The 10,481-nt window shown below is 42.0% G+C and overlaps 1 non-coding gene across 1 annotated transcript; it reads left to right on the top strand.

Moving 5' to 3' along the window:
* The first annotated feature begins 348 nt into the window (after positions 1-348).
* Positions 349-422, top strand: TRNAN-AUU (transfer RNA asparagine (anticodon AUU)). The gene has a single exon. It is a non-coding gene; the product is annotated as a tRNA-Asn (tRNA).
* The last annotated feature ends 10,059 nt before the right edge of the window (positions 423-10,481 follow it).

Genomic DNA, 10,481 nt, shown 5'->3' with positions numbered 1-10,481 from the left:
AAAGTTATTGTACTTTAAGTAAAAATAAAAGAGCCAAAATATCAATCCCAGTTTTGGATTACTTTAATTAACAAACAAAAAAATGCATATAGCAGAGGATAGTTTCAATCTGCCTACCTCTGGGTTATGGGCCCAGCATGCTTCCATTGCAGTACTCTGCTGCACATGTAAGTGCAAGAGATCCTGAAGCACTCACTCATCATGGGAAAGTACCAATGTGTTTCTTCGTTGGTTGATGGAAGAAACATCTTACAAAAACTCTCCAGATTATTGACTTTTTAAAGTTTTTCTAGGAAACGTTTTAGATGAATGCTTATTAGCCTTTGTCAGTATGGACTTTTGCAAAGTGTCTCTGTGGTGCAATCGGTTAGTGTGTTTGGCTATTAACCAAAAGGTTGGTGGTTCAATCCCACCCAGGGACATAATTAACCTTGTGATCAGATTTTGGTGATATTTAAGTAGACAAGTCAAAATTTCAAACCTCATCTTATGGTGTAGGGTACATGGCCTTCTCTGATGTAATCAGAGTTAGATTTGATTCAGTGATTTTATAAAAAACAGCTAGGAAGCACAATTTAGCAGTGGGTTGCAGAGAAAAAAAATATGCTGGCAGAAAAATCCAATCGAGTGATTAAACAGCTCTTCATTTTCTGGCTTTATTTTTATGCTAACAAATTTGTTCTCTGAAAAGTGTCCACAAAGCCAAGTCTCTGATTAACACCTTTGTAAGGATGGTTTTTCACCTATTACTAAATTAAACTTGCTTCATTGGAAAGGCAGCAAGATGCATCCTCATTTCAATGTCTACTGAAATAATACAAGTTGACACCAGGAAACATTAACGCCACTGCATCCTTGCTGCTTTCTCATGTGGAAGTCTGTTTAATGTGAAAACAAGGTGATATCTAATTAGCACACAGGTAAGGAATTAAGAAAATCTTTATTTAAGGGTGAAGATGTTTCTCACAAAATTGTTGACCCAATGCAACATTGAAATTCAAGCTGGAAAGATGATTTTAATATATCACTTGTACATTTTGTATTGCTCTTCTGGTGACAATGTAGTTTGTTTTTGTCAATTACCATTTTAATAATAGGGTAAAGAAAATGAAGTGGATTTTTGAAAGAAAACAATACTGTCAATATACTATTAAAACAAATTAAAATGGTAAAAGTTATTGTACTTTAAGTAAAAATAAAAGAGACAAAATATCAATCCCAGTTTTGGATTACTTTAATTAACAAAAAAAAAAATGCATATAGCAGAGGATAGTTTCAATCTGCCTACCTCTGGGTTATGGGCCCAGCATGCTTCCATTGCAGTACTCTGCTGCACATGTAAGTTCAAGAGATCCTGAAGCACTCACTCATCATGGGAAAGTACCAATGTGTTTCTTCGTTGGTTGATGGAAGAAACATCTTACAAAAACTCTCCAGATTATTGACTTTTTAAAGTTTTTCTAGGAAACGTTTTAGATGAATGCTTATTAGCCTTTGTCAGTATGGACTTTTGCAAAGTGTCTCTGTGGCGCAATCAGTTAGTATGTACAGCTATTAACCAAAAGGTTGGTGGTTCAATCCCACCCAGGGACCTAATTGACCTTGTTATCAGATTTTGGTGATCTTTAAGTAGACAAGTCAAAATTTCAAACCCCCTGTTTTGGTGTAGGGTACCTGGCCTTCTCTGATGTAATCAGAGTTAGATTTGATTCAGTGATTTTATAAAAACAGCTAGGAAGCACAATTTAGCAGTGGGTTGCAGAGAAAAAAAATATGCTGGCAGAAAAATCCAATTGAGTGATTAAACAGCTCTTTATTTTCTGGCTTTATTTTTATGCTAACAAATTTGTTCTCTGAAAAGTGTCCACAAAGCCAAGTCTCTGATTAACACCTTTGTAGGGATGGTTTTTCACCTATTACTAAATTAAACTTGCTTCATTGGAAAGGCAGCAAGATGTATCCTCATTTCAATGTCTACTGAAATAATACAGGTTGACACCAGGAAACATTAACGCCACTGCATCCTTGCTGCTTTCTCATGTGGAAGTCTGTTTAATGTGAAAACAAGGTGATATCTAATTAGCACACAGGTAAGGAATTAAGAAAATCTTTATTTAAGGGTGAATATGTTTCTCACAAAATTGTTGACCCAATGCATCATTGAAATTCAAGCTGGAAAGATGATTTTAATATATCACTTGTACATTTTGTATTGCTCTTCTGGTGACAATGTAGTTTGTTTTTGTCAATTACCATTTTAATAATAGGGTAAAGAAAATGAAGTGGATTTTTGAAAGAAAACAATACTGTCAATATACTATTAAAACAAATTAAAATGGTAAAAGTTATTGTACTTTAAGTAAAAATAAAAGAGACAAAATATCAATCCCAGTTTTTGATTACTTTAATTAACAAAAAAAAAATGCATATAGCAGAGGATAGTTTCAATCTGCCTACCTCTGGGTTATGGGCCCAGCATGCTTCCATTGCAGTACTCTGCTGCACATGTAAGTTCAAGAGATCCTGAAGCACTCACTCATCATGGGAAAGTACCAATGTGTTTCTTCGTTGGTTGATGGAAGAAACATCTTACAAAAACTCTCCAGATTAATCAGGCAGAGGCGCTCACTGGGCAGAGATGCTGATCGCATCTCTGGCATGTGCCGGTGCACTGCGGCACCAGCACACACGCACTTCAGACCTGATCTCCTCTTGTGTGAATATGCACAGCAGGGATCAGGTCTGAATTAGGCCCTATATACAGCTGTCAGTAAGGCAGGGATGTGCTGCTGCCAGTGAGGCAGGGATGTGCTGCTGGTAGTGAAGCAGTGATGTGCTGCTGTCAGCGAAGCAGTGCTGTGCTGCTGTCAGCGAGACAGGGATGTGCTGCTGTCAGCGAGGCAGGGATGTGCTGCTGTCAGCGAAGCAGGGATGTGCTGCTGTCAGCGAAGCAGGGATGTGCTGCTGTCAGTGAAGCAGGGATGTGCTGCTGTCAGCGAGGCAGGGATGTGCTGCTGTCAGCGAGGCAGGGATGTGCTGCTGTCAGCGAGGCAGGGATGTGCTGCTATAAGTGAGGTAGGGATGTGCTGCTGTCATTGAAGCAGGAATGTGCTGCTGCAGTGAGGCAGAGATATGCAGCCCACTATCTCCCTATCACCCCTGCCTGAGTCACACACTTTCCCTGTCACCCCTGCCTCAGTTACCCACTATCTCCCAGTCACCGCTGCCTCAGTCAACCACTATATCTGCGATCCCTGCCTCAGTCACCCACTATACCAGTCACCCCTGCTTTAGTCACCCACTGTCACCCTATCACCCCTGCTTCAGTCACCCACTATCCCTGTCAACCCTGCCTCAGTCACCCACTATCTCCCAGTCACCCCTGCCTCAGTCAGCCACTATCCCTGTCACCCATGCCTCAGTCTCTTACTGTCCCTGTCACCCCTGCCACAGTCATCCACTATCTCCCTATCACCCCTGCCTTAGTCATTTATTATACCTGTCACCCACTTTCTTCCCATACTTACCCAACCCCTTCCTATCACCCCTCCCTCAGTAACCCACTATCTCCCTGTCACCCACTATCTCCCAGTCACCCCGGCCTCAGTCACCCACTATCTCCCACTCATACATGCTTCAGTCACCCACTATCTCCAAGTCATCCCTGCCTCAGTCACCTACTGACACCAGTGCAGACATTTCTGCTGCGGCCTCTCCACTCTCCAGCGTGAACGTCCTGACGACTGAGGAAATCCGCTTCCTAGTTGAGGACTCCGGGAATGAACACTGCCGATATTGCTGTCAGATGACTTTCTACCCAACGGAGGATTTTTGATACTTCCAGCTTTGCCATGCAGTTTCGAGTGCCGCCTTGATGATTTGTGTACACTACCATGGTGGCGTTGTCAGATTGTACTTGAACAGGCCTGTTTTGTACTAGAGGCAGGGCCAGTGTCAATTAATTGAACACTGCCTGCAATTCCAGAATGTATATCAGGAGGAGAGATTCCTCCCTGGTCCACCGACCCTGGAGAAAGTGTTGCTCCAACACCATGGCCCAGCCCAAAAGACTGGCATCCATTGTCAGGAGGACACAGTTGGAGATCCAGAAGGGATGGCCCCTGCTCAACTGTTGGTCCTGTAGCCACCAGCTCAGTGTCAGACGAACCTCCGGAGTCAAGGAGATCATTTGAGACATCATCCGATGAGGCAGGCCGTCCCACTTGGAGAGGATTAACCTCTGCAGAGGGCGGTAATGAAATTGAGCGTACTCTACCATATCGAAAGCCGACACCATGAGGTCTAGTACTTGCATCGCTGTGTGTATCAACACTCTTGGGCGAGAGAGGACGATACTGTCCTGAATTTTCAGGACTTTCTCTGGAGACAGAAACAATTGTTGGCTGTGTGTGTCCAGCAGTGCCCCTAGGTGCACAATGTTCCGAGCAGGGACCAGCGAGGACTTTTTTCAGTTGATGAGCCACCCGTGGACTTTTAGGAATTGGACCGCCAGTTCCAGATAACTGTGGAGAACCTCTTGGGAGTTCACCAGGATCAGCAAGTCGTCCAGATTTGGCAGGATCCTGATTCTCTGATGGTGAAGGGTCGTCATCACGGCCATGACCTTGGTGAATATCCGAGGTGCCGTGGCCAAACCAGAAGGCAGGACTTGAAATCCAAAAACAAACCTGATCCAAAAATCCAAAAACAAACAAATCTGACTATCAGGAACTGGACTGCGGGTGCTCCTTCCAGCACTTGCAGGGGGCGTGCAAATGGTGGAAGGCGCATGCTCTTCACGTCCAGTGTTGGGAAGGTCAGGCATCGCAACCGACACAATTGGACTCTCCTTGTGGATTTGGGATTTCAAAGAACGCACAGTTCTTTGCTGTGCTTTTGCCAGCTTGAGTCTTTTCATTTTTCTAGCGAGAGGCTGAGTGCTTCCATCCTCATGTGAAGCTGAACCACTAGCCATGAACATAGGCCAGGGCCTCAGCCGTTCCTTGCCACTCCGTGTGGTAAATGGCATATTGGCAAGTTTACGCTTCTCCTCCGACAATTTTATTTTAGATTTTTGAGTCCTTTTTTTACTGATATTTGGTGTTTTGGATTTTACATGCTCTGTACTATGACATTGGGCATCGGCCTTGGCAGACAACGTTGCTGGCATTTCATCGTCTCGGCCATGACTAGTGGCAGCAGCTTCAGCACGAGGTGGAAGTCGATCTTGATCTTTCCCTATTTTTGGAACCTCAACATTTTTGTTCTCCATATTTTAATAGGCACAACTAAAAGGCACCTCAGGTAAACAATGGAGATGGATGGATACTAGTATACTTATGGATGACGAGCGACTGCCGACACAGAGGTAGCTACAGCCGTGGACTACCGTACTGTGTCTGCTGCTAATATAGACTGGATGATAATGAGATAAAATTAAAATATATATATATATATCACACTAGTACTGCAGCCGGACAGGTATATATTATGTAATGACGGACCTTCTGGACACTGTCTGTCAGCACTGCAGACTCCTAAAGTAAGCTACTAGTATCAAGAAGATAGAAAAAAAAAACCACGGGTAGGTGGTATACAATTATGGATGGACGAGCGACTGCCGACACAGAGGTAACTACAGCCGTGGACTACCGTACTGTGTCTGCTGCTAATATAGACTGGATGATAATGAGATAAAATTAAAATATATATATATATATATATCACACTAGTACTGCAGCCGGACAGGTATATATTATGTAATGACGGACCTGCTGGACACTGTCTGTCAGCACTGCAGACTCCTAAAGTAAGCTACTAGTATCAAGAAGATAGAAAAAAAAAAAACACGGGTAGGTGGTATACAATTATGGATGGACGAGCGACTGCCGACACAGAGGTAGCTACAGCCGTGGACTACCGTACTGTGTCTGCTGCTAATATAGACTGGATGATAATGAGATAAAATTAAAATATATATATATATCACACTAGTACTGCAGCCGGACAGGTATATATTATGTAATGACGGACCTGCTGGACACTGTCTGTCAGCACTGCAGACTCCTAAAGTAAGCTACTAGTATCAAGAAGATAGAAAAAAAAAAAAACACGGGTAGGTGGTATACAATTATGGATGGACGAGCGACTGCCGACACAGAGGTAGCTACTACAGCCGTGGACTACCGTACTGTGTCTGCTGCTAATATAGACTGGATGATAATGAGATAAAATTAAAATATATATATATATATATATATCACACTAGTACTGGCGCCGGACAGGTATATATTATGTAATGACGGACCTGCTGGACACTGTCTGTCAGCACTGCAGACTCCTAAAGTAAGCTACTAGTATCAAGAAGATAGAAGAAAAGAAAAAACACGGGTAGGTGGTATACAATTATGGATGGACGAGCGACTGCCGACACAGAGGTAGCTACAGCCGTGGACTACCGTACTGTGTCTGCTGCTAATATAGACTGGATGATAATGAGATAAAATTAAAATATATATATATTATATATCACACTAGTACTGCAGCCGGACAGGTATATATTATGTAATGACGGACCTGCTGGACACTGTCTGTCAGACTCAGCACTGCAGACTCCTAAAGTAAGCTACTAGTATCAAGAAGATAGAAAAAAAAAACCACGGGTAGGTGGTATACAATTATGGATGGACGAGCGACTGCCGACACAGAGGTAGCTACAGCCGTGGACTACCGTACTGTGTCTGCTGCTAATATAGACTGGATGATAGTGAGATAAAATTAAAATATATATATATATCACACTAGTACTGCAGCCGGACAGGTATATATTATGTAATGACGGACCTGCTGGACACTGTCTGCAGAATGCGTTTATAAAAACACCACACGACGAGTGTTTAACTTTTTCAGGCAGACAATCACAATATACTGGTGGTCAGCAGACAATCACAATACTGGTGGTCAGTGGTCACTGGTCAGTCACACTGGCAGTGGCACTCTGGCAGCAAAAGTGTGCACTGTACTTAAAATATGTACTCCTGCTATAACTGCTCCCCAGTCTCCCCCACAATTAAGCTGTGTGAGCAGTGAGCACTCAGCACAGTCAGATAATGATATACAGTATTACATATAATGCAGCACACTGGGCTGAGCACAGATATGGTATGTGACTGTGTCACACTGTGTATCGTTTTTTTTCAGGCAGAGAACGGATTAATTAAACTGGTGGTCACTGGTCACACTATCAGCAGCAAGTAGTACTCCTCCTAATAATATGCTCCCCAAAATTTGTGTCTCTCTCTAGTACTCTAGTCTAAACGGAGAGGACGCCAGCCACGTCCTCTCCCTATCAATCTCAATGCACGTGTGAAAATGGCGGCGACGCGCGGCTCCTTATATAGAATCCGAGTCTCGCGATAGAATACGAGCCTCGCGAGAATCCGACAGCGGGATGATGACGTTCGGGCGCGCTCGGGTTAACCGAGCAAGGCGGGAAGATCCGAGTCGCTCGGCCCCGTGTAAAAAAACCTGAAGTTCGGGCGGGTTCGGATTCCGAGGAACCGAACCCGCTCATCTCTACCCTCTATACAGTACACTGACCTCTATATACCTGCTAGTACATCCCTGATGCCTATATTTCCTAAGCTAAATCCCTGACGCCTCTATTCCCTACGCTACATCCCTGACGCCTCTATTCCCTATGCTACATCCCTGACGCCTCTATACCCTACGCTACATCCCTGATGCCTCTATTCCCTACGCTACATTCCTGATGCCTCTATAACCTACGCTACATCCCTGACGCCTCTATACCCTACGCTACATCCCTGACGCCTCTATACAGTACAATGCATTACTGATCCCTCTAGACCATACATCCTCATTACATCAGAGAGATAGTGAAACACTGGAAAAAATAAGGATAAAGTGGACTACAGAAACTGATGCTCTAAACAAAGGAGAGAGAGAGAGAGAGAGAGAAAAGCACAAGGGAAAGTGGGCAATCGGAACACCATAGAGAGAGGAGAGATAGAAATGCCTGAAAAAGTAAAGGGGGTTGGGTATGGCATCCGGCGCTCGGGATTCCAGCAGTCATATGATACCTAATCCTAACCCTCTGGGGGGGTGGCGGATAGGGCTAACCCTCAGGGGGTGGCAGCTAGGACTAACCCCCCCCTAGTGCCTTCCCTAACACCCCCTCCCCCGGTCCTAACCCTCCCTCCAATACTCGCCTTCGGGATGTTGGCTGTCAGCAAGATGCATCCTCATTTCAATGTCTACTGAAATAATTCAGGTTGACACCAGGAAACATTAACGCCACTGCATCCTTGCTGCTTTCTCATGTGGAAGTCTGTTTAATGTGAAAACAAGGTGATATCTAATTATCTAATTAGCACACAGGTAAGGAATTAAGAAAATCTTTATTTAAGGGTGAAGATGTTTCTCACAAAATCGTTGCCCCAATGCATCATTGAAATTCAAGCTGGAAAGATGATTTTAATATATCACTTGTACATTTTGTATTGCTCTTCTGGTGACAATGTAGTTTGTTTTTGTCAATTACCATTTTAATAATAGGGTAAATAAAATTAAGTGGATTTTTGAAAGAAAACAATACTGTCAATATACTATTAAAACAAATTAAAATGGTAAAAGTTATTGTACTTTAAGTAAAAATAAAAGAGCCAAAATATCAATCCCAGTTTTGGATTACTTTAATTAACAAAAAAAAAAAGCATACAGCAGAGGATAGTTTCAATCTGCCTACCTCTGGGTTATGGGTCCAGCATGCTTCCATTGCAGTACTCTGCTGCACATGTAAGTGCAAGAGATCCTGAAGCACTCACTCATCATGGGAAAGTACCAATGTGTTTCTTCGTTGGTTGATGGAAGAAACATCTTACAAAAACTCTCCAGATTATTGACTTTTTAAAGTTTTGCTAGGAAACGTTTTAGATGAATGCTTATTAGCCTTTGTCAGTATGGACTTTTGCAAAGTGTCTCTGTGGCGCAATCAGTTAGTATGTACGGCTATTAACCAAAAGGTTGGTGGTTCAATCCCACCCAGGGACCTAATTGACCTTGTTATCAGATTTTGGTGATCTTTAAGTAGACTAGTCAAAATTTCAAACCCCCTGTTATGGTGTAGGGTACTTGGCCTTCTCTGATGTAATCAGAGTTAGATTTGATTCAGTGATTTTATAAAAACAGCTAGGAAGCACAATTTAGCAGTGGGTTGCAGAGAAAAAAAATATGCTGGCAGAAAAATCCAATTGAGTGATTAAACAGTTTTTTATTTTCTGGCTTTATTTTTATGCTAACAAATTTGTTCTCTGAAAAGTGTCCACAAAGCCAAGTCTCTGATTAACACCTTTGTAAGGATGGTTTTTCACCTATTACTAAATTAAACTTGCTTCATTGGAAAGGCAGCAAGATGCATCCTCATTTCAATGTCTACTGAAATAATACAGGTTGACACCAGGAAACATTAACGCCACTGCATCCTTGCTGCTTTCTCATGTGGAAGTCTGTTTAATGTGAAAACAAGGTGATATCTAATTAGCACACAGGTAAGGAATTAAGAAAATCTTTATTTAAGGGTGAAGATGTTTCTCACAAAATCGTTGCCCCAATGCATCATTGAAATTATAGCTGGAAAGATGATTTTAATATATCACTTGTACATTTTGTATTGCTCTTCTGGTGACAATGTAGTTTGTTTTTGTCAATTACCATTTTAATAATAGGGTAAAGAAAATGAAGTGGATTTTTGAAAGAAAACAATACTGTCAATATACTATTAAAACAAATTAAAATGGTAAAAGTTATTGTACTTTAAGTAAAAATAAAAGAGACAAAATATCAATCCCAGTTTTGGATTACTTTAATTAACAAACAAAAAAATGCATATAGCAGAGGATAGTTTCAATCTGCCTACCTCTGGGTTATGGGCCCAGCATGCTTCCATTGCAGTACTCTGCTGCACATGTAAGTGCAAGAGATCCTGAAGCACTCACTCATCATGGGAAAGTACCAATGTGTTTCTTCGTTGGTTGATGGAAGAAACATCTTACAAAAACTCTCCTGATTATTGACTTTTTAAAGTTTTTCTAGGAAACGTTTTAGATGAATGCTTATTAGCCTTTGTCAGTATGAACTTTTGCAAAGTGTCTCTGTGGCGCAATCAGTTAGTATGTACGGCTATTAACCAAAAGGTTGGTGGTTCAATCCCACCCAGGGACCTAATTGACCTTGTTATCAGATTTTGGTGATCTTTAAGTAGACAAGTCAAATTTCATACCCCCTGTTATGGTGTAGGGTACCTGGCCTTCTCTGATGTAATCAGAGTTAGATTTGATTCAGTGATTTTATAAAAACATCTAGGAAGCACAATTTAGCAGTGGGTTGCAGAGAAAAAGAAATATGCTGGCAAAAAAATCAAATTGCGTGATTAAACAGCTCTTCATTTTCTGGCTTTATTT

Source organism: Pseudophryne corroboree, unplaced genomic scaffold (genome assembly GCF_028390025.1).
Source record: "Pseudophryne corroboree isolate aPseCor3 unplaced genomic scaffold, aPseCor3.hap2 scaffold_623, whole genome shotgun sequence".
Taxonomy (NCBI): Eukaryota; Metazoa; Chordata; class Amphibia; order Anura; family Myobatrachidae; genus Pseudophryne; species Pseudophryne corroboree.
This window is presented reverse-complemented; position numbering and strand designations above follow the sequence as displayed.